Here is a 27,178-nt window from a genome sequence, read left to right as displayed (position 1 = left end):
CAAGACAGTGCTCCTGTACACTCATGGTGTACAGAGAGAGCACAGAAGGATCACACCCACCAGCTACATGTTGCAAAGTTCAGGGTAGAAAAAGAAAGAAGCAAAAACAGCCTTAGGGATGGGGTTTATTTACAGTTGGCACCTGGATTGCCAGTAACCTCTGGGATGAGTGCAAACAGTAGGGACTGACTGGTGGCGAGTGACTGTATCTTTGCAAGCACCGAGACACTAAGGAGATTTATTTGAATTTCTTCAATGTTAGGCAGCAAAGGGATGGGAAGGTTTCAGTCTGTGAACAGAGGCTAGAAAATTATTACAGAGCATTGAAATGAAAGAAGCAAGTTTTAAAAGGGAATCTTTACTCATTATCTGATCCTAGTTAACCCTGGTAAGACAAATGACAGGAACATCTTTGAGTTAGTCCCTGTAGATAGCAATAGGTTGTAGAGGCAGGAGAGAGGTGAGAAAAGAGCTGTGATCTCACAGGAATGGATATTTTAGTTACTATTGGCAGCCTGCTGATTCAATGCTTCCATGATTTTCTTCTTTCCTCCTTCCCTTCCCCCTTATTCAGTTCGAGACTGCATTTATGTGCAGATTTGGATCCTGAAAGTGGAGAAGTACTGACCCCTGAGGTCCCCAGCAGAGATAACAAGACTTGGGTGCAAGTGGAAATTGGGGACTCACACCTCTTTTGTTTTATAGTCTTTTAATAACTTAATTTTTTCCTAAGAAGCACTTCCTCTGGCTAATGCCAGAGGATGGTTTTTATGAATGCTTTTGTATAGCCTGCACAGAATAATGGGGTATCAGCAGAAGACCCCCTTCTGCCCACAGTTTTCATGCTATTTTATGAAATAATCACAATGAAATTTTCAACCCTTTGAAACCTGAGCTTTTTCTGTTGCGGTACATGTCATATATGAGGGGCAAATGAAGCAGGTGCAGTGATAACAAAACATCCAAAACTCTTGATTTTCAAACCTAGGCATAGGCTGTGAGAAACAGGCAATAGAAACTCTTAATCAAATAATTAAAAACTTGCACCCTTGCACCCTCTTATTTGCCAGGGAGGCCTAGACTTTATATACCCACTGTTTTACTTCATACTTCTCAAATTTCTATTAAATTTCCTTTGGAGCGTGAGTGCAAAGAAAATAGGTTGGCTATCTGTCTTGAGAGAAAAATAAACTTGACAGAATATCTCAGGAGAGTCCTGTACATTCTAAGGGTCTGAAAGTTTAGGCTCAGGAGAAGATTTGGTTTATAGACTAATTTCTTGAAGGATGAATTTTGGATTATGGAACCAACCAAGGCTTTTATCCATTAAGATTAACCATTCTAACATTTCATCCCATATTTTAGCTTTCCCAGCTGCTATCTGGTGCACTGAGTAACCATCAGCATTTCAGTTTGGATCCTTGTGTTCTGCTGATGCATTCCAGGAAAGGTTTAGACTGAATAATTAGGATTTTCTTCATGGAAAATGTTCTCAAGCTTTGGAAAAGGCTTACCAGGAAAGTGGTTGAGTCCTCATTTCTGAAGGTATTTAAAAAATGTGAAGATGTGGCACTTCAAGACATGGTCTAGTGAGACTTGGCAGTGCCTTGTTAACAGCTGGGCTTGAGGATCTTAATGGTCTTTTCCAGCTTAGATTGCTCTGTGCTCAGTATGCAACCTACTTCCATGCAGTGATATGGAACTGGTGGCTCCTTTGACCAGCATTACATACAATTTGAACAACTGCAAATAAAATATTGACATAGATTCAATCTACAACATGTATTACTAACCAAGACTTCCTAAAGGCAAACAGTGATAAATCTGGCTTTTTTCCTCCTTTTTTTTTTTTTTTTGTGTGGATATAGATGGTTTCAATTTGTTGCTTAAACTGCATGTGGAAAAGCCTACCATGAATAATTTGGTAACAATTTTATTTTAAAGTCAAAAAAATGGTCATGTAACTGCTAAATTGTATGCATGCATTTAAAAACAGTACAAGTAGGAAGGAAAGTGAGAATTTAAATTTCTATTCAATGTTTCTTTTTTACTTGCTTCTGGAATTTTATATATTTCAGTTTCATAATACAATACCTTTCTGGACACTCAGAGAAATCTGGATGCTTATGCACCATTAAGGCATGTAAATCAAGCTCACAGCAGAAACAACTGTGTTCTTCAGCTTCTATTTTATCTTAATGGTGATCCTTTCTCTCTTTTCTTAGCAAATGTTTTCTTTCACAACTTTTGGCCACCACAATAAAAGCAAGATATTGGAAAGCATCCAAAGGAGGTCTGCAAAAATGGTGAAAGCTATAGAAGGGAACCTATCCAAAGAATACCTGAGGTCACTTGGTTTGTTCAGTCTGGAGGAGCCCTCTTAGCAGTCTACAACTGCCTCATCAGGGGAAGCAGAGGGCAGACACTGATCTCTTCTCTGTGGTGACCAGTGACAGGACACAAGGGAATGGCCTGAAGTTGTGTCAGGGGAAGTTTAGGCTGGATATTAGAGAAGGGTTCTTCACCCAGAATGTGGTTGGGCACTGGAACAGGCTCCCCAGGGAAGTGGCCACCACATCAAACCTGACAGAGTTCAAGAAGAATTTGGACAACACTCTTGAGCACATGGTATGATTTTTGGGAATGGTCCTGTGCAGGGCCAGAAGTTGGAATTTTGATGATCCTTGAAGGTCCTTTCCAACTCTGAATATCCCATGATTCAATGATTCTAGGATTCTGTGATTGAGAGGCAGCAAAATTTCTTTTTCTGCGTATCTGTAACAGAGGCAGAGGTGTAGAATAGTTAATAGCACAAGATAGGGCTATTCCAAACCCTGGTAATCTGATCATGTTCCATAATCTGTTCCTTTGTGAATTTAGGGCATACAGCAAGGACACTTACTCATAGACCAACCTTTACCAGAGGACTAGAGCTCTGAATTCCTCTCTATAGTTTCCTGCAAGGGTACTCTATGTGCATCTATATTACAGAATGTGAGTCTGATGCAGAAGGTCAAAAGGGAAAAAGCTTATGCCAACAGATTTTATAAATATACCTTATAAATGACATTTCAGTGTAAACTGAATAAGAGTGATTTAATTCCCAAAGATCCAGCCCAGAGACCTTCCTAACATGCTAAAGAGATTTGAGCATGGTTATGTCATGCTCAAAAACAGAAAAATTAAACAAGCTGCGGGTTAAGTATTGACTGGAAGACGGAAATCAGGATAGAAATTCTTAACATTTCTCCAATCATAATGACTTAGGACTTTCCACTAAAAACTTGGGCAAAACCAACCAAACTTGGGTAAACTAATTTAATTTATTCCCAAACAAAAGTCAGAGTAGGCTGATGAGAAATAAAACCAAATCATAAAATACCTCTCCTCACCTCTTCCTGGGCTCCACTTCTGATTTTATCTACCTCCTCCCATCCAGAAGTGCAGGGGGATGAGAGTGGGGCTTCTGGCCAGCTCATCACACTGTCTCTCCTGCTCCCTCCTCCTCACACTCTTCTCCTCCAGTGTGGGGGTCCCTCCAGCAGGAGACAGTCCTCCACAAACTTATCTTTCTTCTCATGGGGTATAGCTCTTCCCAAACTGCTCCAGCTGGTCCCTTTCACAGGGTGCAGCCCTTCAGGAACACACGGCTCCAGAGTGGGTCCTCCATGGGGTCACAGTCCTGCCACCAAACCTGCTCAGTGCGGGCTCCTGTCTCCATGGGGCCACAGCTCCTGCCAGGACCCTGCTCCAGCACAGGTTTCCCACAGGGTCACAGCCCCCTTCAGGCTTCCACCTGCTCCAGTGTGGGATCCTCCACAGGCTGCAGGTGGATCTCTGTTCCTCCATGGACCTCCATGGACTGCAGGGTCACATCCTGCCTTACCACGGGCTGCAGGGGAATCTCTGCTCCAGTGCCTGGAACACCTCCTGCCCCTCCTCTGCCCTGACCTTGGTGTCTGCAGGGCTGCACCTCTCACATGTTCTAACTCCTCTTTCACAGCTGCCATGTCAGAGCACTAAATGTTATCCCAGAGGTGCTGCCACTGTCACTGCAGGGCTCAGCCTTGGCCAGCAGTAGATCCATCTTGGAGCCGGTTGGAGTTGGCTCAGTGGGACATGGGGGAAACTTCTGTCAGCTTCTCACATCAGTCATCCCTGCTCCCACTACCAAAACCTCACCACACAAACCCAACACAAGCATATTGAAAAGGGCTTTAAAAACAGTGTTTAAAAACATGAGTTAAACTTGTGAATAACCAGGAAAAGTAGAAGAGCATTATCTCTCCCAACCTGAAGCTGAGACTATGTGTAAATTTAATATAATAAATCCAAAGCACAGGTAACGTCTTTCATGTATGAAAGTAGAAGAAAACCGATTTGTCTCTCCAAAACTAAACCCACCTTTTCAAAACATTGGCACACACATTCTGCACAGAGTAAATAGAATTATTATGGCACTTCTTCCACCTTGCTCATCAGCAGTCTCTACCCCTTTCTTTACATTGAACTGTCAAAAAAGGCAGAAAGAAAAGGCTCAAATTAAACCACTATGTATATATTTTAATTATATATGTATTAAATTATATTTAAATTTTTTAATCTATAATTAGAGACATTATCTCTGCTATCAACAGGAATGTTTGATTCCTTTAAGCAAATGCTTCTATTGTTATAGCCACACTCTCCCCCCTCTTTTCTTTTTAAGAACAGCCAGAAAGCTCCACAACCACCTTTTATTTTGACAATTCTTATTGTTTTGCTACAGACTTCATAGATAATTTCAGCCCACTTCAAGGATCCCACCTGAAATCCCAGATGACAGAATGGAATTTAAGTTCTCCTTCCTCACACAATGGTAGGCAGCACAACTTTGAAAAGCCATGGGCTCCCTATTCTCCCGTTGCATGTCTGAACTCAAAATTGAAAGAGACGAAATAGATGACACTATCTCTTCCACTCCTGCAATAAAGTGATCTACTGTACAGAAGTACTTCAGGTGGGAAGAAGATACACAAGAGATATTGTGGCTAAGACAGTGTCTGCTTAGCATCATGGAGCTATAGCTGTGAGATCAGCAACAAAATATTATTGTTAAGCAATGATTTGCTGGCTAAAATCCTGCCACTCATGAACCCCCAGCGCCTGACATCGTCAGCCCTCTGTCCTTGTCTCTGCCACATATTAGGCTCAAGAAGCACAAGTCCTCTCTTACTCTGGAAGTCGCTGGCTGCTCATTCAGAGGCCTCTTGGAACCTTGCCTTTTCCATGGGGCTTGTCAATTGCCATCAGCCAGTCATGGGAGCAGTATTCTGCTCACAGTTAACTCTGCTGCTAATCACACAGCATTATTCATGATGTTGACCTTGGTAAAACAATTAATGTTCAAAATAAAGCACTTACAAGCATCCCACAGGACTCCTCACTAAATCAACCTCAAATTCTTTGCAGACATCTATTATGTCCTTTTGTTCATATCTCTGTATGCCCAAACCCAGTTATTTATCTGCTGAGATCATTCTGTCAAGAGTTGCTCATCTTCCTGTCTGTTTTTGATTCCAAACAAGCACAAACTAACCTTTCCTCTCCCTCAAAAAAAGAATAAAAAACAACCAAATGAATAAACCACTATGTCCTAACAAAAGTTATAGATGTTGCATTTTTATTTTCAGAAGAAAAAATGCTGGGACTTACTGGTAATTTGCTATTCTGAAGTAATTGCTATGATAGTAATTTTATTTTCAATACTTCAGACAGGATAAAAAATAGCTCATTTAAAATATGGCAAATAAACCTTACAGTACAATGAAAAAGATGAAAGAGGAGACTTGAAGAGAATCATCTTTTGATTTAAAATAGGATTACTAATATGCAATTGGCTGGCTGAAACTACCCAGATTACTAATGGCAATTAGCAAGCAATCTTTCAGTATTATTCGTCAATAACAACAATTTTGTGAGGCCCCTGTGCTCCTTTTGTCTGATACAGTACAGCCTGTGTTCAAAAAAGCATATAAAATTAAAAGTTTGATGAAATTCCAATAAAAGGCTATAACAATGATTTCAGTAGGAACTGGATTGGATAACCTTTGTGCAGGAAGCACTTGAGCAGGTGTAAGGCCATTATATTACTTGTTACAACTATTGCCTGGGAGAGTAATTGGTGCTGAGCACAATTAATAGGTGACAGAGACAACCTATATTTAAAGAAGTATTGAAAAGTGCCATAGAAACATAGTTAGATATAAGGTTTGGTAAAAAAAAAAAAATGGAAGAAAGGCATTTCATAAGGTACTATTTATTGTTTAGTATTCTTCCCATCAGTTTTGGAACAGCCTGTTTTATAAAGTTTTCTAAATATCTCCATTTTCTAAGAGAGGATATCCCTCAGCATAATTTGAAAATATATTCTAAAATAAAGTTTCTTCTGCATATTTCTCCTCTGTTCACAGACTATCTCCAGAGAGAAAGAATCATTCCCAGATCTTGCTTCTTCTCCTTGAGCAGAAACTGAAGTCCAGAAATTTCAGCCTGAATATAAGTAGGAACTTCTTTACCATGTGGGTGACTGTGCAATAGAACAGATTTTTCAGAGGTAGCTACCTTTGACGGAAGATTCAAGAAGTATCTAGTCACAATCCTGTGCCATGTGCTCTAGAATGACCTTGCTTGAGCAGGGAGGTTGGACTAGATGACCCACTGTGGAACCTTCTAACCTGACCCATTCTGTGATGAAGGAAGAAGTTGGCAATAAATATTGTCAGAATGACTCCATCTGTCCTTTTAAACCCAAAATGTACACCTCATTAGCTGTTCAAGTGTAGGTATAACTAAAGACACAACAGGTGCAAATGCAGTGTAAGATGAATTTGCTAAGGGGAATGCCAAATTGCCTGTAAATATTTACTCTAGAGTCTTGTAGTTCATCACAACTACATTTAGTTATGTTGAGAACATTACATCGCTCCTTAGAGAAGACTGGGATCTTCAGTAGCATTCTAGCAGTGACATCCTTCACCCCTCCATGGTGACTGTCACCTAACACAGGCAGAGCAGCCAGCAATTGCAGTAGCTTTACTCAAAAATACTGGGTTTGATGGAAGGTTGAGTTCTGTGTTGCATGACCTCTACCTCAAGTCAAAGCAAATGCTGAAGTAAAACATGAAAACACACATATTGGTCTATATTTGTTCAAGTTTTCCTGCCAGCTTAGATCTATAGTTTCCTCTGAAGCTCCTTTTCCTACTCTCTGGAAGAAACTTTTTATCTCTGACCCAGACCCTTTGCCTCTGACCCTTTTCCCTGACTGCTTTTCTCTCTGGACAAACCTGGGTTGCATATTTTCTGTTCATTTCAGATGTAGGGAACTCTCTTCACTGGAAAGTGGAGTGTCTGAGGGCATGCACCACTGAATACCAGGGCTTCAGTAAGTGCTACAGCTTCTAACATAATTCATATCTCCTACAGAGCCTACCACTGAAAGAGTCATAATGACACCACATTCTTCTGAAGGCAGAAGTATCTTCTGTTCAATTCACTTCTCTGAATACAGTCATCTAACATCCTAGCCAGTCCCAACCCAGTTCCAGATGCCTCTCTGTTAAGGTACAAGGCTTCCAGAGGCCCTACATCACAACTTGTGGGTTTCATCCTGAGCAGGATTAGGCTCACCCTCTGGAACCTGCTGTCCATCATGCTCTGAGCATCTCTTACCCCTCAGCACACCATGTGAGAGGTAGAGCACACAGAAAAAGTTCAACAGCAGTATCAGCAATAATGCAGTTTTAAAAAATTGCAGCTCAGTACATATTTTCATCCTAACAGAGCCAGCCTGAGTCTTATTAAGTTAGGGATCCATTAATAAGGATTGTACCCAGCAGAAGCACGAGTTACATGAAGGAAGCAGATTTAACCCAAAGAGCCCGAATCCTGTAACAGATGGGCTGGCCATGCTTGCGTTCATGGAACTGGCTCTCCTCTCTGAGTCTGCATGACATTCACCAGCACAAGGCATCTGCTGGTGAGCACTGTGCAGGTTCAGAGAGAGGAGCCAGTTCCACGTTCTGTGCTCAGCAGATCACTAATCCTTAAAGGCATTCACAGCTTCGCAGGCTGACGCAGTGCCGAGATAAAAATACACCGATTTGCCAGACTGAAATCCTCCCACCTCTCTCAAGATTCATGAAAGGACACGGGAATGGAAATGGTTGTACAACATGTAGGCTCCGAAAAACATTCTTGGACTGTGTGTGGTGCCAGGTGCAATATTAATGCTCAGGGAATGGAAAATTAAGACTCTTGGGGTTTTATTGTTTAGCAAGGGTACAAGTCAGACCACAGCAGGCATTAAAGTTAACTACAAATAACCGAGTTACTGTGGTCTGAGAAGCTGACTCATCCCCAGAAAGATTTTAACTAACCATCTGCATGCTTCTGACTCATTGCAACTAAGGAATAAATCCTATATATTTAGCATAGTTTAACATGTTTTGCTTTACCATGACACCAAGTCAGGAGTGCATAAACAGGCCGGGTTAAGGCATTTCAGCTTTCCATCCGTAAACTGATAATCTGTTCAGCTGTTAATACTTTTAGATATTCAGCACAGCCTACTAGGAAAAATTTGCAAAACATTTTGGTCCCTAAGCATTTTGTTTCCATTTTGTGCTCCAAAAATCCTTATTTAAATGAAAGATATCCCCTAAGCCTCATGCTCCTAGCTGGAGATGCAAGGAAAGCTGTTCAAATTTGCAGGGAGAGGTTTGAGCTTCTACAGTGTATCCCATTGAATATTTCACTGGCAAAATTTTGACTGATGTTTGTAAATCCTCACAAGTTTAATTAGTTTGAACCAAACATAGATTTCTTTGGTTCACTGAGTGTTCTTGAATAAGAAGCAGAATCCTAGTGAACTGTGGAATGATATAGCACAGGTCCCTCTAGAAATAGATTAAATTCCATAACTAAGGTAGGGTTGCATGATATGTTTTTCAAGTGGCAAGATTCAGGGGTTGTTTTTGTTAAAGACTTCTGGTAGAAAATACCTCAGCTACACAGAAGGATACTACAGATTTAGATTTTTGCATTTCACATTACTAAGCTTTCAAAGGTTACAATTTAGTTTTGTTTCCAGAAGAGTTCTTTAACTGCATTCTTCCTAAAAATATGTTCAGCACTAAAATCAAAGCCAAAACACCGAGAAATATTTTATTTGAGGTAAAAGAACACTTTCCTCCCAAGAGAAATATTCACTCAGGCACAAAAAAGAGAAAGTATTGGCTCCTCAGACAAAATGCACAGCCTTAGGCTATTGTGCCATTTTGTTCCATTATGTCTGTAGCAAAGCTTAAACAGACCAATGATAAAACCGCACATTTTATTTTGTTTATGACCAAGACAAAGTATTTGCCTACATAAATGAATAAAAATACTTGCATAATGCAGTTGAAGTTGTATTTGGCAGTTCTGGATTGCTTGAATATGATTGACTTTCCTATTTTATCCTTATCTTTCTTAATAAAAAAGTAATGTGGACGTATATCAGCATAATTCATGCCTAGCCATTCTCTAGGCTCTGAAGAGTTTTATAATGTTTCCTCTTAAGTCAGGGTATGCTTTACCAGATCAGCCATTTGATGCTTTTATGTATAGCTTCAGGATTCCTTTGCCCCATAAATCCCTTGATGCTAGTACCTGTTTGATAGACTTGTGTCAGGTGTCTCATTCTACTTACAGACACCAAAACTAAAGAATGACTCCCAAACTTTACAGTGCAAGAAAAATATGCTATGCAAAAATCAGAGTAAAAGAGCACTTAAGTAATAAATCATAAAATGACATAAAAAATGAACACTCTATCTTTGATGAGTTTTTAAATGTATAGCTGTTGGTTGGTGATTTTTTTCCCTTGTATCATGGAAAAGCCTAGCCTTTAGAGGTACACAGGAAAAAAATATTGTATGGAGCACAAGAAATGCATGTTTTGTGGGAAGAAGGACCAGAGACCATGCACCATAGGACATTATATCACCATTACCTGTAAGTCAGCAGAAGACAGTCACAGTCCTGTATCAGAACTCATCCCCATATGGGCCACCAATTGCTGGCATTGGTGCTTGGCACCAATCAACGGTGGATGGGAACTGACTGTCACCATTAGTTTATTATCTTACTGTAAGACTTTCATACCTTCTCTCTGTGAGTTCCCACAGGCAGCTCCTCAAAACACTGAGTCCTTTTCTCCCTCTTCCACATGGCTGGCAGGCATCTTCCTGCCCCTAGCAGACATACTGACCCTCAGTGTCCCTATCACAACCACCCGACCCTCACAGCAGTACAACCAACTGACTCCAACTCTCTAAAGCAGCTAACCCACTCTTTTATAACACCCATCCTTATTGGCCACAGCTGCACCCCATTAAGGGCTATTCCTAATCTTGGTAATTAGCACAGCTGCAACTCCTCAGGGATGAGATTGCCTTCAGCACTATCTCTAGTCTCCTACAGTCCGTCCTTCCACAGTCCTGGGCTCCCATTCTGCAAGGGATCTGGACTACACTTACAACTTATTGCCTGCCCTGGAAATGCAGGACATCTCATTAGCTGCCTAGGATTCACTCCATACTTGAACCACTGGCTTCCTTCATTAGTTTACCAGAAAGAGAGCTAAATGGGAGCATCTAAGCATTTTGGAGTCCACTGTTACAGATCTTAGAGCAGAAGCAGCCCATATCATCCATGGAAGGTGCTGCCCAAGGCATGCACATTATTGTCTTGTGCTATTCTGTGTAAAAATCTACGTAAACCATGTTCATCAAGTGACATGATGAACAAGCATGAATGTTTCATGGTAATTCATTATGAGGAGTATTTCCCTTAATTCAAACATGCTAAGTTAGCAGTTCATAACTACGGAGAAGATTTGCAAAGGCTTTTTTTCCTCAGTGGCAATAGGGGAGAAGACAATTTTGAAACTTCTGAGCTGAAGGTGAAGTCCACATAAGGAATAGGTTGACAGCCTGACACTGTCATAAAAAATGGCCACCAGGTATATAATGAGACCTGGTTTTATTTTGCTTTTTTGCATTTCTAGTTTTAGGATTTCTGGGCTTTGTGCTTCTTCTGAAAGGTGGAGGCTATCTTTAGAGATGATGAAGATAAAAGATTTCCTTAAGTACAGGCTGTGACATACAGTTTTATGACAAAGACCAGATATTATGGGATTTAATATAAAATCTGAAGGAAATGTCAGAAGTGCATGACTTTTTGAAGGGCCCCTCTTGTCTAAAGGCAATGGACCAGTTTTCTGTGATTTTTCTCCCTGCCACTTCTTTTTCCAACACCTTCCTCCCAAGGACAGTGTATTTCTGGGCTTAACATGTGCCTATATGGCTTCAGCTGTGTAGACTCTCTCCTGAGCTGCAGATGACTGCTCCAGCATGTCAAGCAGGACCTTGAACCACCCTCAGCTCTTCCTGCCTCCACAGACAGTTCAAGGCACCCAGCTGGAACAGTCCTTGGGAATCCTTGCCCATATTGCAGTCACCTGATAGAGTCCCCGCTTAAACTTAAGAAGGAAATATCAATATTCTGTCCTTTATTTTTCAGAGCTGTAACTTCTACTGTGGTGCCTGCAGGTGCTACTTCTCAGCATAAAATAGCAGGAGGCTGCACAGTACCCTTGAAATTTCCTGGTGGTGGCAGAAGGACCCCTGCTGGGACCCAGACCCAGACAACTGCCAGGACAAGCAAGCTGCCAGCTACACAGCTCTTCAAGATCATCCAAGAAAAAAGCTTCCTCTCCATGCAAGTGCAGCATCTTATTAAAATCCTGTTCTCCAGACATTTACTAATCAGCCCAATGAGATCTGCAAAGAGGTATTTTGAGCTCACTCTCACTCTCCTCAGGTCCTTTCCATCTCCTGCAAGAGTCTCCTTCCAGCAACAGGCAGGAGCTCCCAGGCAGCGGGTGTCCTCTTCCCACAGTCATCGGATGGTGCCCTCCCTGGGCTGCCTGTGCCTCTGAGCCCATCTTTCTTCGGGTTAAATGGTTCCCGCTAGGCAGCATCCCCATGGTGGAACACCACCTGGTGCCTAGAAAGGGCAATACAGTGGTATGGCATGTCGTGTATAAGAGGGAAAAGATGGGCTGGTAGACATGTATGCTACTGTCCCTTCAGAGGATGAACCCATATATAAGAATAAAAAAAAAAACCAAAACTGAACTTCATAAATTATGCAGCCAAATTATGATATAACCTCCTCTGCTTTACTGTCTCACTTCAATGTGCTGCCTTTGCCTCACATCCACTTCTCCCCCTTACATGTCCAATGGGTGGCTGCTGTGCTGTGTGTGCTCACAGGCCTATCCAGGGCCTTAAAGATGTTATGATTCCTGGCAAACAAAACCAAATATACATGTTTGCTTCCTGGCTGGACAGTCAGGATCTTTCCTCACTTCCAGATACCCACCTTCCTCTACTACAACCCTTTACATGCAATTAGTAGCTTTTATAATACTGTAGTGCAGCAAAGATCTGTATGTGGAAGAGCACATGAAACCCACAATCTTTTGCTGTAACACAATTTTCTGTGTTTTTAACGAATGACAATTAACTGCAGATATGTTTAGTTTCGGTTGCCTTTTGCATAATGTCTCAAAACAGTCCACTGGAAAAAAGATGATTATTCTTTACAAAGATGAAGACTCTTTCAGGAGTGTGGGTTATATTTCTTAGAATGGCTATGACTAAACGGACATGAGGCACTTTTTAAAAGCTCAGGAGAGAAGCTATGTTCAGCTGCCTGCTCTTTCCTAAAGCAGTAATCTGATAGACTTAGCCCTACCTCTAGCCAGAGTTTTGACAGCCAGCAACTCACACAAGATTTACACATGGTAAAAATCAGAAACGAGCTAAATCATGTTGTTGGAAGCTGAGCTAAAATGTAAGTCCCCTTGATGAGCTTGAAGAATGGCCCGTACTTTTTCAGAGAAACCTGCTCATCTATCTCCTTAAAGTGTGCTCAGTGGTCTTGGCACTGATTCCTCTCCCTGCTCCAGACTAGTCTGGACCACATTTCTCCCCCATGTACACCACTGAGTAACAGATGAGAGATGGTGGGACTTCCTGAGCACAGGGAGTTGCTGCTGCCCTGGAAACTGCAATGGCACTGCTTTTATTAGTTGTGTGATGTTTACAGTTTCATTAGTTGTGTGATGTTTACAGTGATTCAGCTAGAATTAGGTCAGCACTTTTGGGGAGATCTTCCCTGGGAATAGATCTCATTGCCTAACTCCAACTGCCACTATTCCATGAGAACAAAAAGCACAAGGCCTTGTGAACAAGCATGCTTTGCCTTTTTAAGTGCATAACACCAATCACTATCTTCCCTCCACTATACTTACTCTTTTCTTCACCTGTTTCATTTTTATGGAACCCCTTGTTCTCTTCTCCTTTCCTGCTTAATTTTTCTCTGCCTTTAGCCTTTTGCCTTGTTAATTGATTATTCCTTCTTTGTCTCTCTTTTCTTCCCTCCCTGCTTCCTCTTTGACAGAAGGTGACACACTGCTCATGCTGAGAGCATCTAGCAGATGACTGTGAAAACAAGCTCAGGCTTGTCGACTGCTGGAAGAAATGACAGATGCCCCTTCCAAAGTGACTGCCACACAAGTGCCAGAAAATTGAGAGATGAAAATCCAGTTATTTTCAGGCAGAAAGGTATCATCCTACCAGGACCTGAACAGCTAGCAGGCACCTGTATGCAGTATATGTATAAGCCTTTCTGCTCAGGCTGTTGTTCTGGTCTGGCAGCTCTTCTGCAGCAGCTTTTGTATATACATTTCCCCTTGACAGATTGAAGATTTTATTCCAAGATATCCACATTTGACCTGAAGCAGATTGCATAACTAGGACATTGCATAAATAAGTATTAATATCTTCCTATTTTCATAAATAGCTTTACCAAGATCAGCATCTTCCTCCCTGCTTTGGAAAGAGAGACTGACGCACAGCACACTGCAGTGACCAGCTCTGTGTCACACATCAAAGCAGTGACAGAGCCCATAGCTCTTCTGTCCCCAGACACAGCTCCTCAATAATTATTAGAATGATAGTCAGGGTTTAAATTCTCTTCTATAGACACACCCTTCAAATACTATGTGATCTAATTAGACATCATTTAATAGCCTTAATAGTCACCCTTCCACAGACTCATGTGGCAGCTACATGGCACTCTCTTTCTGAAAGGGCCAAACCAAAAGATTTTACTGCAAACTGTTATTCTTGAGTGGTTTGAAAACTTCCAGACTTTAGAAATCGGAAGGGTCAAAGTCAAGACCTGAAATCCATCTACTGGATATGAATTTCCATGCAACCTCCATTGGTAAGGGTTGTTTTAACACATCTGACTAGAACAATGACCTATCAGTTTGGTTTCAAATGGCTGCCTTTGGAGTCTGAAGAACTTTAGACTGTCTGGAATTTAAGCAAATTTAAATTTTCAAAGCCATTAAATCTTCCAACACCTGAGAGATGCTTTTGGCTTTAAAGTTTACATGCATTTTTAATCTGGTACATGGTATAACACTATCTCCTTTGTCCAAAACGTATCTATGTTAATATTGGATGGTTTTAATGCTGTGTTTCACTTACAACTGAAAGTTGTAGAACAACAGATAGTTAATAGGAAAGCAAAACTGGTTCTGAGAGCACTTCCTCTTTTAATAAGGTTTGCAATGGTAGCTAGTTTATGCCTTGTAACTATATAAAGGAGAACATGAATAAGAGTGAATGAATCTTTCATATGCTGCAGCCAGAAAGCACAGTTTTGTTCATTTAGTTTGATCTCCTTTGCTTAAAAACAGAAAAAAAAAACCCAAAACCCCCAGGCCATAAAATTTCAAGGTGTTGCTGAATCAAACCCATAAAATCAGCATACAATAGCCAAGATAAAAAATTCTGCCAAGTCTGCATTTTACAATAGCTAAGATGTGGAGAAGCATTTTTTTCTTTATAGAAATTGTCTATAAAAGGCTTGTAATACCAACACTGCCACTTCTTCCTACACATTCAGTCTTGTCTTCAGCCCATCATGCAGGAAAGGGTGCTCTGTTACAGCTCTCACTGCCTCAGGACTCCTCTCTAACACAACATCTGCAGATCCTTTCAGACAGCTCTGTGCTTGTCTGAGCTGTACAAGAAGCTGCATGAAAAGGCCAAATCTCCTTCATGTTTATAGGAGTTTTTTATATACCAATATCAGCTGTATCAGACTAGTGAAGACACATTAGAGATGAAGTTTGCTACGGAGAAATGTTGGGGTTTTTGTTGTAGCTGTGTCTTTGGAGTGGTTGGGCGAGTCACATCTTCCAGACTCAGCTGGTCCCTCATCCCCATGCCCCACAGAAGTCTGCACCTTGCTCAGAAGAGCCAATTGAAGAGAGAAGCCCCTCTAAGACAGTTCTTGTAGAAACAAAATGCTACTGCTTTTTCTGTAGGAGATAGTTGGAACATTATAGTTTTTTCTTCTGCTGCAAAGCCAATTTAGAAGAGTTTTCCTTTCCTTGCCCCTCCTTTCTAGACTCCAGGAATTATTTCCTTCACTCTTTCCAGTGTTATGCTGAGGCAACTCCTTAACATATCATGTTCTAAACCATATCAGTAGAATGATCCAGATTAAAAATTGATCCAAATTTTTTAAAATGCCACAAATAGGCATTAATGGAGATGGGAAGGACAGGGAGAACTATGGAAAGATCATCAGCCCTTTGGAAGGTGGAAAACACCCCCATGGGATGCCAGGTCTGTCCTTGGGCTGCTTGTGCCCTTCTGTAAGGGGCAATCCTGTCCCAGGTAGGTCCTGCTTCTCTCTTCTGATTTTCAGGTACTTGGTCCCTCACCACAGTGCCAAGAACTTCTGAGCCTGTGCTGGGAACTAGACTAGGCAATTCCTTGGGGTCAGAAGGAATCTTTTTCTACCCAGGAATAAGGACTCCTAAACCAGCATGTCTGCTAAAGAAAGTATGAAATTGCAATAACCTGGATTTGAGTATGTGTGTGTGTGTGTGTGTGTGTGTGTGTGTGTGTGTGTGTGTGTGTGTGTGTTTCATTAAGCCAAATCATTCCGGATATTTAAAGAGCAGTCAGGCAAACACCTCAGCTGACAGTGACCTCCAGAAAGGCAAGGGCCAGACAGACCAGAATGGGCAGCAAGAAGAATCACTATACCCTCAAGCACAGTCACATTACATATTTAATAAACAATCTAACTTCCTTTCCAGCTCCATTTTATTTTCCTGTAATATCCTTGTCAATCTCAAAAGGTGTGTCACGGGCGTGCTATGAGTACAGAACATAGAATCCACAACACGGAGAGAAATAATTGGGCAGGAAATGTCTGGAAAAATCACTGGGAGAATAAGACCCCATGCTGCAGTAGAGGACAAAAACACCAACAGCCTCTCTAAGCTCAATTCTGATGACAGTATAAACCAAGTGCATGAGAGAGATGCAGATATGAGTGCACATTGAAGTCCTCACAGTTCTTGCTGACAGCATGCTGAATTTATCCTCTGCCTACATGACACATGGTGACTCCGCTAGTCATGGATCTTTCTGTAGGAATAGAATATTCACAATCTGGTTTAAAACAGTAGCTGAAGCATGTCTTTCTGTCCTTCCCCCCAGTTTATTAGGGTTTTTCACACTCCAGTTTGAGTTACCTTGTTCAGTGAATAGATGGTATGTCAATGTACTTTCATTGAAATTACCTGGAAAATAGAAGGCTCCATTTTTTTGCCACATCCTCTACATACTGTTGTTTTCACCTCTGAACTATTAAAATGTTTTTTTTTTCATTTCAGATGCCAGTGTCACACCTATAAAAATGATCAGGAAGGACAAATGTATAGCGACAGGTATACACTTAGAACTTTTATTCTGTCAAATTAATTCCAGCAACAGTAGATTTCCAGAATCAATACTGACTGACAGCCAGCCCTTCTAAATATCAGCATCTTCATGAATAAAATCTACTCTATATCACACTGCACCTGCACAGACAACGTAAGAAAAGCAAAACCCTGAGACCTTCAATTAGGCACATCTATGATTGATGTGCCTAAGTATACACAAATGCTGAATAATTTGTACTTAACATGCTTCCCAATTTTGTGGGGAATGCAGCAACTTTAACAAATCCATCTACATGTTTGCGAGACTGAGAATACAAGCCTCTTCACAAGAAAAGAGGTATTTCTCCATTCTCAGCTAGACAAGTTATCAAGTCTCAATCAGAGCAAGGACATTTCATTCCTGTAAATACTTCCTGCTTATCTCTAGTGATGATAACAAGATTCTGACCTTGAATCAATGTCACCAGTCACCAGCCAGTGGCAGTAGACCCATTTGTTCTGTGATTTTGTACAAAAAGCCACATTACTGTATAACCTGAATGCTTGAGAAAGCCTGCTGTTCTTGGACTAAATGCAACCAATAATCCTCACTGGAGATGGAAGTGGGATGCAACTTTATCTTCCAAATAACTCAGCATTTCCCTCCAGTGTCCAGCATTTTCTTCCTGTGCCCTAGGAGCAACAATTTGCTACACACCTTGCTGTGTGATTCCTCTAAAACATGTAGGAATGTCCAGATCCAACATAACTAGGAACACTCAGCATCTATGCCTGAACACCATCTGGATCTCAATTTCACATTTAATTAGGGTATTTCCAAGCTCTATATGGAATTCCTAAAGCCAAGGTCTTCTTGCAGAAAGTACAAAATTAGGTATTCAACACAATGTGCAGAGAATGAATCAAGCCTAATCCAGCTGTCTCTCCTGTCTCTCCTCTGGACCTGAAACATCCTTCCATGTCTGTAACCTGGTTAGAAATGCAAGAGTAAAAACACCACCTGGATTTTTGATACCAAGCTGTCCTAGTGGGTATTAATCATACTTTCATGGAAGCCAAGAAGTTCAGGTTTCAGGGGCAGGTTTGTCTTTTCTTTATTCCATGACAACCTACTCTCCCAGGCAAGAGTGTGAGCTTCTAACTCCATTCAGGTGAGTACACCAAGTGGCTCTTTACTGACTCTAGTAATTTTTTTTTTTTTTGTTAATGTACCAACAAAAGAATGATCAAGCCTAATCTGGAACAAAGCTCATCGTAAACTTCAAACCTTGTAAATCTCAGAACCAGAATATACATGCTAATATTTTTTTCATTATTTTCTAATATATTTGTTGAGTATGGACAGGTGGTTCTTTAACAGCCCTCCTCCCTCCCGAGCATCTTTAAGTTTCCATTTGTAATGATCATTTGAAAAAGAAAAGAAAAAAATAAAAAGGACTAACTGAAAATAAGAGCAAAATCAGTTCCTGACTTTTCTAGAAATTATTCTGATTCATTAATGAGTAAGATTTAAGCACTGGATTATTAACAATTTTTACCAAGCAATGAAAGTGAGCCCTAAAATTTTATATAGTCATCCCTATTATTCACACAAAAAAAAAAAATAGTATGAGTGGCTTCCATTCAATGTTTGGTTCCAATTATCTAGGTCACATACAGCATTCTTCCTTCATAGTGTAGGCAGCATCAGTAAAATCAGTTCTTGGTATTTCATCTAAAGAGACAAGCCACTACACTGAGCCCAATTATTGGCATCCCCAGCTATATGTCAAGAGGGCACTAGATAGCTTGAATAAGCAATTCAGTCAATGCTTGCACTGAAAATTAGTAGTGTTTAAAGGCATGTGATAGACTACCTGGTTTTTGCAGCTTTCCAGACATTTAAGAGGAAAGCAGTGCTGTTCTTTATTTTGAGCACGGTCTCATTTCAGACAATTGCAAACTATGTCAGCAAGCTGCAGTGCAGGCATATTCAGAGGTTTCACTCAATTACTAGGGCCAACAGACCCTTGATAATTATTTTCACTTTTCACCTGCTCAACCAGAATAGCTGAAAGAGATCAATTTCATGCTGCAACTGAATTCCCAAAGGAGCCAGAAGCCTTTGGTTGCACACACTGCAGCTCAAACACAGCATCTCATTCATATGCTCTAGAAGGCTTTTGGGAATAAGAACAGCACTGCCACTTAAACACGTGATTTACACCTGCAAGTCAACTAGCAGTGTTAACACACTTGGAGATCAATCCTATAGTGGTATATCATAACAGGCCTTTCATTTGTTCATTTTTACTGTTTTAACATACAACTTAATATAAAGAAAACCTTTGTACTGAGTCAGACATCATATTTCAAAGCAAAGTACTTGCCACACTGTGTAATTCCACTGTGTAATTGCAGTGTGGAACTTGTCATTTCAGAACACTGAGGTGGCCCACAGTGCAGCTGAGTTCAGAAGCAGCTTTGTGCAGGTGATGTTCAGAAGTGGCTGCTCAACGTGACTGCCTAGATGCAAGGGCTTTCTCAGGAAGTTCCTTGAAGGACTGGACCTGGGAAAAATTATCAGGGAAAAGATCACTTTCTGTATATTCTGATTTAATGTACTTCACTCATATATTTGTTCCTGCTAGTTGTGAGTCACAGGGCTGCTCAGGGCACACTTCTGGCTTAGTCTGACATATTTATCTCTGTGTTTTCCTATACTCACCAGCATTAATTGTAATTACCAAGCAACATGGATGATGTACAGTTCTGCTCAAGGTAACCTCCCTGAACCTGGTATCCTTCCTGTGACCGACAGATTGTGTGTGTATGGGAGTATGGGAGTCCTTAATAAAATGGATATTAAGTGTGTTTACACAAGCTAATCGCAGCCAATAGGCCTGACCAGACACGCTCTAAGTGATTTCCTTCTCTGTCCTTCCTCTGATTTCTTACTATCATCTTCCCTACAGGGCATGTGGCAAAGATATGTCTGAGGAAAGGTAATGTTCTCTTTGATTCAAAAAGAGGTATTGTTTGTATTTTTCTCAAAGAATGTAAAGAACTGAGTTTGACGATCCTTCTAGTAAACCACTACTCAAAACACACTCCAAAGGCTCCAGCAGAATATCTTATTTCCCATTTGTTTTGTATGAATAATATCAAGCTTAAGCACATGATGATTAAGTTAAAAAAAATAGAGAGTCCACTTGAAAATTTTACCAGTTAATAAGAGGGTATTTTCCTGTGACTTTCTCTATAGTGTACTGAAGCAAGAAATGTAAAAAGGGAAACAAAAAGAGCAACTGTATAGATGGTAGATGGGCTTTCTGGGATCTAATCCAATCCCTTGCACTGCAAATGATAAGCTGTTGTTAAGTCAGGTCTTAAAATGCACCAAATTCCTAGCAGTTTCCCAGCTGATTTGTGGGGCTTATAGGGCAAGTCTTGAGCATCAAATAGCACTTGGTTTTTAACAGAGACACATAGTTCCATTCTCTATTGGTATTTTAAACCTTATGAAGCTGGGGTTCTGTTGTTAATTTTATGGCATTGGTTGACCCCTGCCAAAAAATTCATACATAAAAGAAAGGGGAAAATATTACTTTGGGCTTACAAACATTGGAGAAATGAAAATGTATTTAGAGAAATCTCTAGGATACCCTTTGTAATATATACTACAAAACACCTAAGATGGCAATGCTATCCTCTCCTCTAGCCCTGACAAGATCATTACAAATAGATATTTTGATTTATTTCACCTCCAAGAGCTTCCTTTCATATTGGAGAAGAAATTTTGATCAATCACAGCTTTCATGTGCCAAGCATAAGACTTCTATTTTCCTTGAAGTGCATTGTAAGTATAATACTAAATCCTTACAAATACCAAGAGATTTAGAGTCTGCTTCTGGAAGGTGCTAAATATCTTCATTCCTTTGCAGCTCAAATAAGCCCCTACTATCTATCAAATGTAATATTGAACCATTGCTTTCTTTAAGTGTCATTATTTTTAAAAATACAGTTGTACAAGACTTCAGATATATAGTCAGCTCTGCTGTTTCTTATTGGCAATTTATCTGGTCTCCAGACTGACCTCAGCACAGCTGGAGACACATCATATGGCTCTGTGCAGAAGCAGCTTAGTGCTAGTTTATTACCCCAGGGACAGCCCTAGATGAGTACATCTGTATTGCTCCACGCTATAGCCTGGAAACAATGCTTCTGTGTGGAAGTAGTCCAGCTAGCAAACACGGCTGCTCTGCCAGATTGCAATTAGTCCCATGAAGAACCACGGAGCTCTCTTTGCTCAGAACTCTAAGAAATAAAATATTGAAAAACAGCAGAGATATCACTGCCTATAAAACAACAGATCTAGGGCAGCTCCAAGCAAACTGCTTAATGGCCTTGGGGTAAAAGGAGAGAGTAGGGGCACAGAAAAAAAGTAAAGTGATATAAGCAACAGCAGTTCTAAATACTACTTTGGACATGATGGAAGTGAGGAGGGTTTGTTATCCTGAGGGCTTATTAGCATGAGTGCAGGGGTCAGGGGGCACCAGCCCAGGTTCAACATCCAGACAATACACTTCTGAAACCAAAATCTCCAGATAATGTGACACGCAGTCACCACAGCATCTGTACAATGTATACTTTGAGTTCAAGACTTCACCCCAAAATTTGGTTGCTCTGAAGACTGCTGCACCAAGTTCTGTCACACAGGACAGAGACTTGCACAAAGCTGTGCTTCAGGGCTCAGTTTTGTCCTCATCATCTCCTCTGTGTGGGTGAAAAGAACTTCCCACTGTGCATGTGGGTTTACATTTCAGTGTGGCATCTAGCTCTGCAAAAGCTGAATGTGACCAGCACTCTGAGAGTCAGGGGCCTGTAAGTTGGCACTGACAGCCCCCAGTACCTAAACGGTGTATTATCACTCCCAACCCCACAGAGCAAATGCATTGTGCTGTACTGGCCATGTAAATATGTTTGTATCAAGTTTAGAGCTAGCTATTGACAGCAACTACAGCTGATGGTGGTGGGGTAAGTAGCCCAGTTTCAGCTCTGGCTGCAGCCTAGTATCTTCCCAGGCAGCAGGAACTGCTCAAGTGAAAACTCCATATCTCCTGCAGAAGAGCTGACTTCTGAGGTTTGATATCTGCAAAGGATGTGTGGTGATCACAAGATGCTGTTGTGGTAACAACTTTCTATTTTAGATGCTGAAATCTGCCTAACATGCTCCTTAGCTTCAAGTTTGGATCTTATCAATTCCTTATCAATGTCTAAGAGCTTCTTCAGTCCTACTGGCAGCAGAGATTTCCCCCTTTTTTATTTTCTGCTGTTAAGTCATTTTCTTCATCTGTTTTGGTAGCCCTGCTTTATAGAAGCTGGCACCAGCCAGGCAGTTTTGTTTGGGCATGGCACACATATAACATGAAGGACCAGCAGGAACTGCTCTCCTTTCCATAGCAAGTTGATGGGTGCTGAGTCCAGTGACAGTTTTGCTGATGCTTACCGAAGCAGCAAGCCTTCAAAACATACTGTGAAAGGACAGCTGTGGCAGTACATTGCATGTGCAAACTTCAAACGAGGACAAAAAACTAAAGACTGGTAAAATTCACAGGTGAGGATGGTTGTCACATAGGAGATAAGGATTGCTTTATGAGAAGAATGATAAAGATCTCCCCTGAGCCTCCTTGCTCCAGGAAAAACAACCCCAGCTCCCTCAGCCATTCCTCACAGGATTTGTCCTCCAGATCCTTCACCAGCTTCATTGGTGCTCTCTGGACAGGCTCCAGCACCCCAGTGTCTCTCTTGGAGTGAAGGGCCCAGAGCTGGACACAGGACCAAATGGTGTGGCCTCACCAGTGCCAAGTACAGGGACATAATCCCTGCCCTGGTCCTGCTGGCCACACTATTGCTGATCCAGGCCAGGATGCCACTGGCCTTCTTGGCACCTGGGCACAGGCTGGCTCATGTTGAGTTTCTGTCAATCAGCACTCCCATGGTCTTTTCCACCAGGCCACTTTCCAGCCACACTGCCCCAAGCCTGTAGCACTGCATTGTGATCCAAGGGCAGGAGCTGGCATTGGGCCTTGTTGAACTTCAGACAGCTGGCCTCAGCCCATGGATCTTGCCTGTCCAGATCCCTCTGCAGAGCATTCCTGCCCTCCAGCAGATCAACACTCCCACACAGCTAAGTGTTGTCTGCCAGCTTATTGAGTGTGCACTTGATCCTCTCATCCAGTTCATCAACAAAAATGTTAAATGGGACCGATCCCAACACTGAGCCCTGGGGAATGCCACCAGTGACATTCCTGCCAGCTGGATGTATCTCCATTCACCACCACTCCCTGAGCTTAGCCATCCAGCCAGTTTTTTACCTAGCAAACAGAGCACCTGTCCAGGAAATAGGAAACCCTATTCTCCAGGAGAATGGTGGGGGAAATGGTGTTAGATGCTTTACTATAATCTGGGTAGACAATATCGACAACCTTCCCCTCATCCACTATGAGAGTTAACTTGTTATAGAATGAGATCAAGTTGGTTAAACAGGACTTGCCTTTCATATACCCATTCCGGCTGGCCTGACCCCCTGGCTGTCCTTTATGTGCTGTATGATGGCACTCAAGAGTGTCTGCTCCATAAAGATAAGTGAGAAGTGAAGTCTGTTAAAATGAGAGAGAGCTGACCTGCTTATTATATTGCCATGGGAAAAAGCAATACTTGAAAGGCCTTGCAGTTTAAGGTAGGAAAGTATAACAGGAACTAATGGCTTGAAACTTAAATCAGAAAAAAATCCAATTAGAAATAAGGAAAAAAATTAATAGGGACAATGGGATAATATTTAAACTAATAATAGTGGAAATGATGGATTCGCAGTCTTTTGTTTTCTTCAGATCAATACCACATCCTTCTCTGGAACACAAGCTTTAGCCAAGCAGAAGTCCTTAGAATCAATACAAGGGTAATGAATACAATTTTAATGGCCTGCAACACACATGAGGTCAAACCAGATGATCTAATGGTCCCTCTGGCTTTATAATCTAGGAATAGTCATATCGGATTAAAGAGTACAGGGCAGAGAATTAAATGATTTAGGAGTGTTTATGGCAGTCTTTGCCAGGACTACTGTGCTAAAAATGTAACAAATATAAGACTTTCTTTTTTCTGTCTTGACTGTCCTTCTGTTGATTTTCTTTCTCCATTGGAGGATATTTCATAAATAGATTTTATCACTAACTGTAAACAGTCTTACAGAATTCCCTGGGTAGCACATCACTAAGATCGTATTGAGACTTCTGTTATAACATTTATTATAGTAATTTCCAGGTAAGAGCCTAGTTCTCAAATTTTTCTTTTCCATGTTTGGTCTCAAGAGAAATTTTTAAATTATTAAGGAAAGCAATTGTCCTGTTTTTAGTTAGGAAATTCAGGAAGAAAAAATATTCATCTTTAAGAAGATACCTGGCATTCTATTTCACTGCCAGTTCAATAGTTAAACTTTCAGGTGGCAGGTCCATGGAGGAATCTAGCACTGCTGAACCATTCTGCACAATGAAATAACAGTAAATAATCACTAGAGAGCAGTTATGAATATTTACAACACAGAATGCCTCCCTTTTTGTGTTAAACTACTGACAGTTTTATGGAACAAGAAATCTTGCCCTGTGAATTTTAGGCAGGAATGGTTTCTATTGGTGTTTTCTTGATATTCCACAAAAGAAACAAAGAACTCTAGACTTGAATTTCAATCATGGAGACTGCAGCTGCATAGATGTGTGGTCTCATGTCTGAACAGCATCCCATTCACCTGATAGCTGTGAGGTCCTGATTCATCTTAGGATGAGTCAAAACAAGCAGTGCAGAGGTACTTAAACAGTTTTCACTAAAGGTAACTTGACAAGACAGTTTGCAGACAGCTTCTCTCTGCTACAGCAACCAGATAGACCCTTTTCTTTTAGATTAAGGGCTATGCAGGATGAAGATATTATACAGTGTGCAGGAAGACAGGGCTTCAGCCATCAAGGTGGCTTTCTAGAGTCATGTATTATTTCAGTAATCATTTAAATAATTTTTAAATGGTTTTGCAGTTAAGTTTTGCTCTTTAATGCAAACTTATCTACCTGAGCCCTAGCAGAGAAAGTTCAGGATAGAGGACATTAAGCAAACTGTATCCCACTTAGAGAAGAGTAATGAAATTGGAACTTTACATAGAGCTGACCATTAATTTCAGTATGCAAACAGCAATTTAATTCTGAACAAAATAATGGGGGTGCAATGCTACCAATGCAATCCTTTGTGAAGGATTCGGGGTTTTTAACAGCAGCAGCTGGAAGTAATTTTCAGGTGTAAAGCTGATTCAAGAGCATGTGATTTAGCAAGCTACCTGCTTCCTTATGGGACCTTTGTCAGGTTACTTGGATCAGACCCATGAAAGGACTGAGGCATTGCCATGCCAGTTCCTCAACTCCTATAAGGGATTTTTCAAACCATCTGCAGCACTTGCCTACACTACCTACTAGGCAAAAAGTCAGTGGCCTTGTGTGTATCAGCAACCCTGAGCAGGGCTGCACCTGAATTAAGCAGTGGGAAATACCAAAGACCTGAGGCCCTTCTATGAACTTGTAGCCTCAGGTTAAACATCATTGGTGCCCTCCTTGATCTGAGTCCAGGGAAATCACCTACTGTTTTTATAGATAAGACAGAGTCAAGAGACAAAGCGATGATACTGATAGAACATTAAGCAACAACAGCAGGCAGAAAATGGGAAACTCATCCAATACCCTCCTCTAGTGGAATGGTTTCCAGTGTGCATATCTTCCCTGCTGCTAAGTGAGCCACTCACCTGTGGTCTATTTGTGACCTCTCTCTGTCCCTCCTGTCAGAGCTGGGGCTCTGTATTACAGTGAATGCAATGTTCAAAAGCAAGTAACTCCACATCACAGAAGGAGAAGGGCTTTGCTGGGTCCAGGTCCCATTCCCAGCTCTGCTACTGATGCCACATGTCCATAGAATCACTCTTAATGCAATCTCCTCCAGGCTCCTCCAGGTTTTGAATGTCAAATGGTCATGGCTACTGCCCTTGCTGATGCAGAACATGCCTAGATCAAGGCAGCCTGAGGTCCTTGAAGGGTGGGAACTTCCAAGATGCCTCAGGGAAGAGATGAAACCGAAGTCAGCAGCATTTTGGAAGTCATCACCAACAGACACTGGGCACTCCACTACGTTCACTGGTAAGAATGCTGGTGTACACAGATTCCCTGATGGCTCAGCAATTGGGTGACTCAGTCTGGTTTAAATGGAAATAAAAGCTTGCAACTGGATCTGTCTCTTCCTCTCTCCTAGCTTTTGACCTGAAATTTCAAATATTAGCCAAAACAGACGGAGAAATATAATTTTCTATCACAAAAGATCTCATAGGAAAAAGCAGCCAACAAAATGAGAGAGAATAGAGGAACTACTGGGTCTTTGGTCCATCATATAGTTTGTATTATAAGAAGTCACACATGTTTAAAGGTCTTAAAAACTATTTCCTTTTCTCGGATGAAAAGTGCTGTTGAACACACTGATATTTCTTTTTCTTCATCTCCTGGCTTTCTATCACAAATAATTGGCACTTTCAACTCTACCTTGCATGAAATACTGTATTTACAAGTCCACAAACAAATGAACATAAATTAATAGAAATGCTTAATTGTTAATATTATTAATTCTAAATAGATAATAATAATAAACATATATCCATATATATATATATACATACATATATACATACACACACACACATATATATATATATATATTTGTCCATGTACCATTCATTCAATATCATAAATAATCAGATAATGGGTTTTGGTCCTGTAAAAAAGTTATGTAACAAAATTATTCAACAGCAGGCAGTTGGGATTAAATTTAGTCATCAGTTTGTTAACTTACTCCTGCCAGTTGGCATATTTTTATGTTATATATGTTCATCACATTGTATAATAGTTTAATATGTTAATCCTGAATATTCTTTTTTCCATATTACAGAAGAATCATTGTACAGAGGAATCCAAATCCCTGTCGAAACCTCCCAAGAAATGCACTTCTCTGGTCTAAATAAAAATCATTTCCTCAGACTAAACCATCACCCAGTGTCCCTTCACACACAGAGCTCCCACAGCTGCCCACCTGGTGCCATGTCTCACTTCTCCCACCTCAGTCTATATATGTGACTCACACACACCCTTTACTGTACTCAGCGCCAAAGTGGGCTCTAGCACCTCCCTTAAGCACAGGCGTGACGCT

General features: G+C 41.0%; 1 long non-coding RNA gene across 1 annotated transcript; it reads right to left on the bottom strand.

Annotated features, from left to right (window-relative positions):
• Window positions 1–158: 158 nt before the first annotated feature.
• LOC146763480 (uncharacterized) lies at window positions 159–10,324 on the bottom strand. The gene is made up of 3 exons (XR_014951915.1): window positions 10,189–10,324; window positions 4,405–4,510; window positions 159–2,775 (listed from the first exon to the last, which is right to left on the bottom strand). It is a non-coding gene; the product is annotated as an uncharacterized LOC146763480 (long non-coding RNA).
• Window positions 10,325–27,178: the final 16,854 nt, after the last annotated feature.

Source organism: Lonchura striata, chromosome 1A (genome assembly GCF_050655825.1).
Source record: "Lonchura striata isolate lonStrDom1 chromosome 1A, ASM5065582v1, whole genome shotgun sequence".
In the NCBI taxonomy this organism is placed as follows: domain Eukaryota; kingdom Metazoa; phylum Chordata; class Aves; order Passeriformes; family Estrildidae; genus Lonchura; species Lonchura striata.
This window is presented reverse-complemented; position numbering and strand designations above follow the sequence as displayed.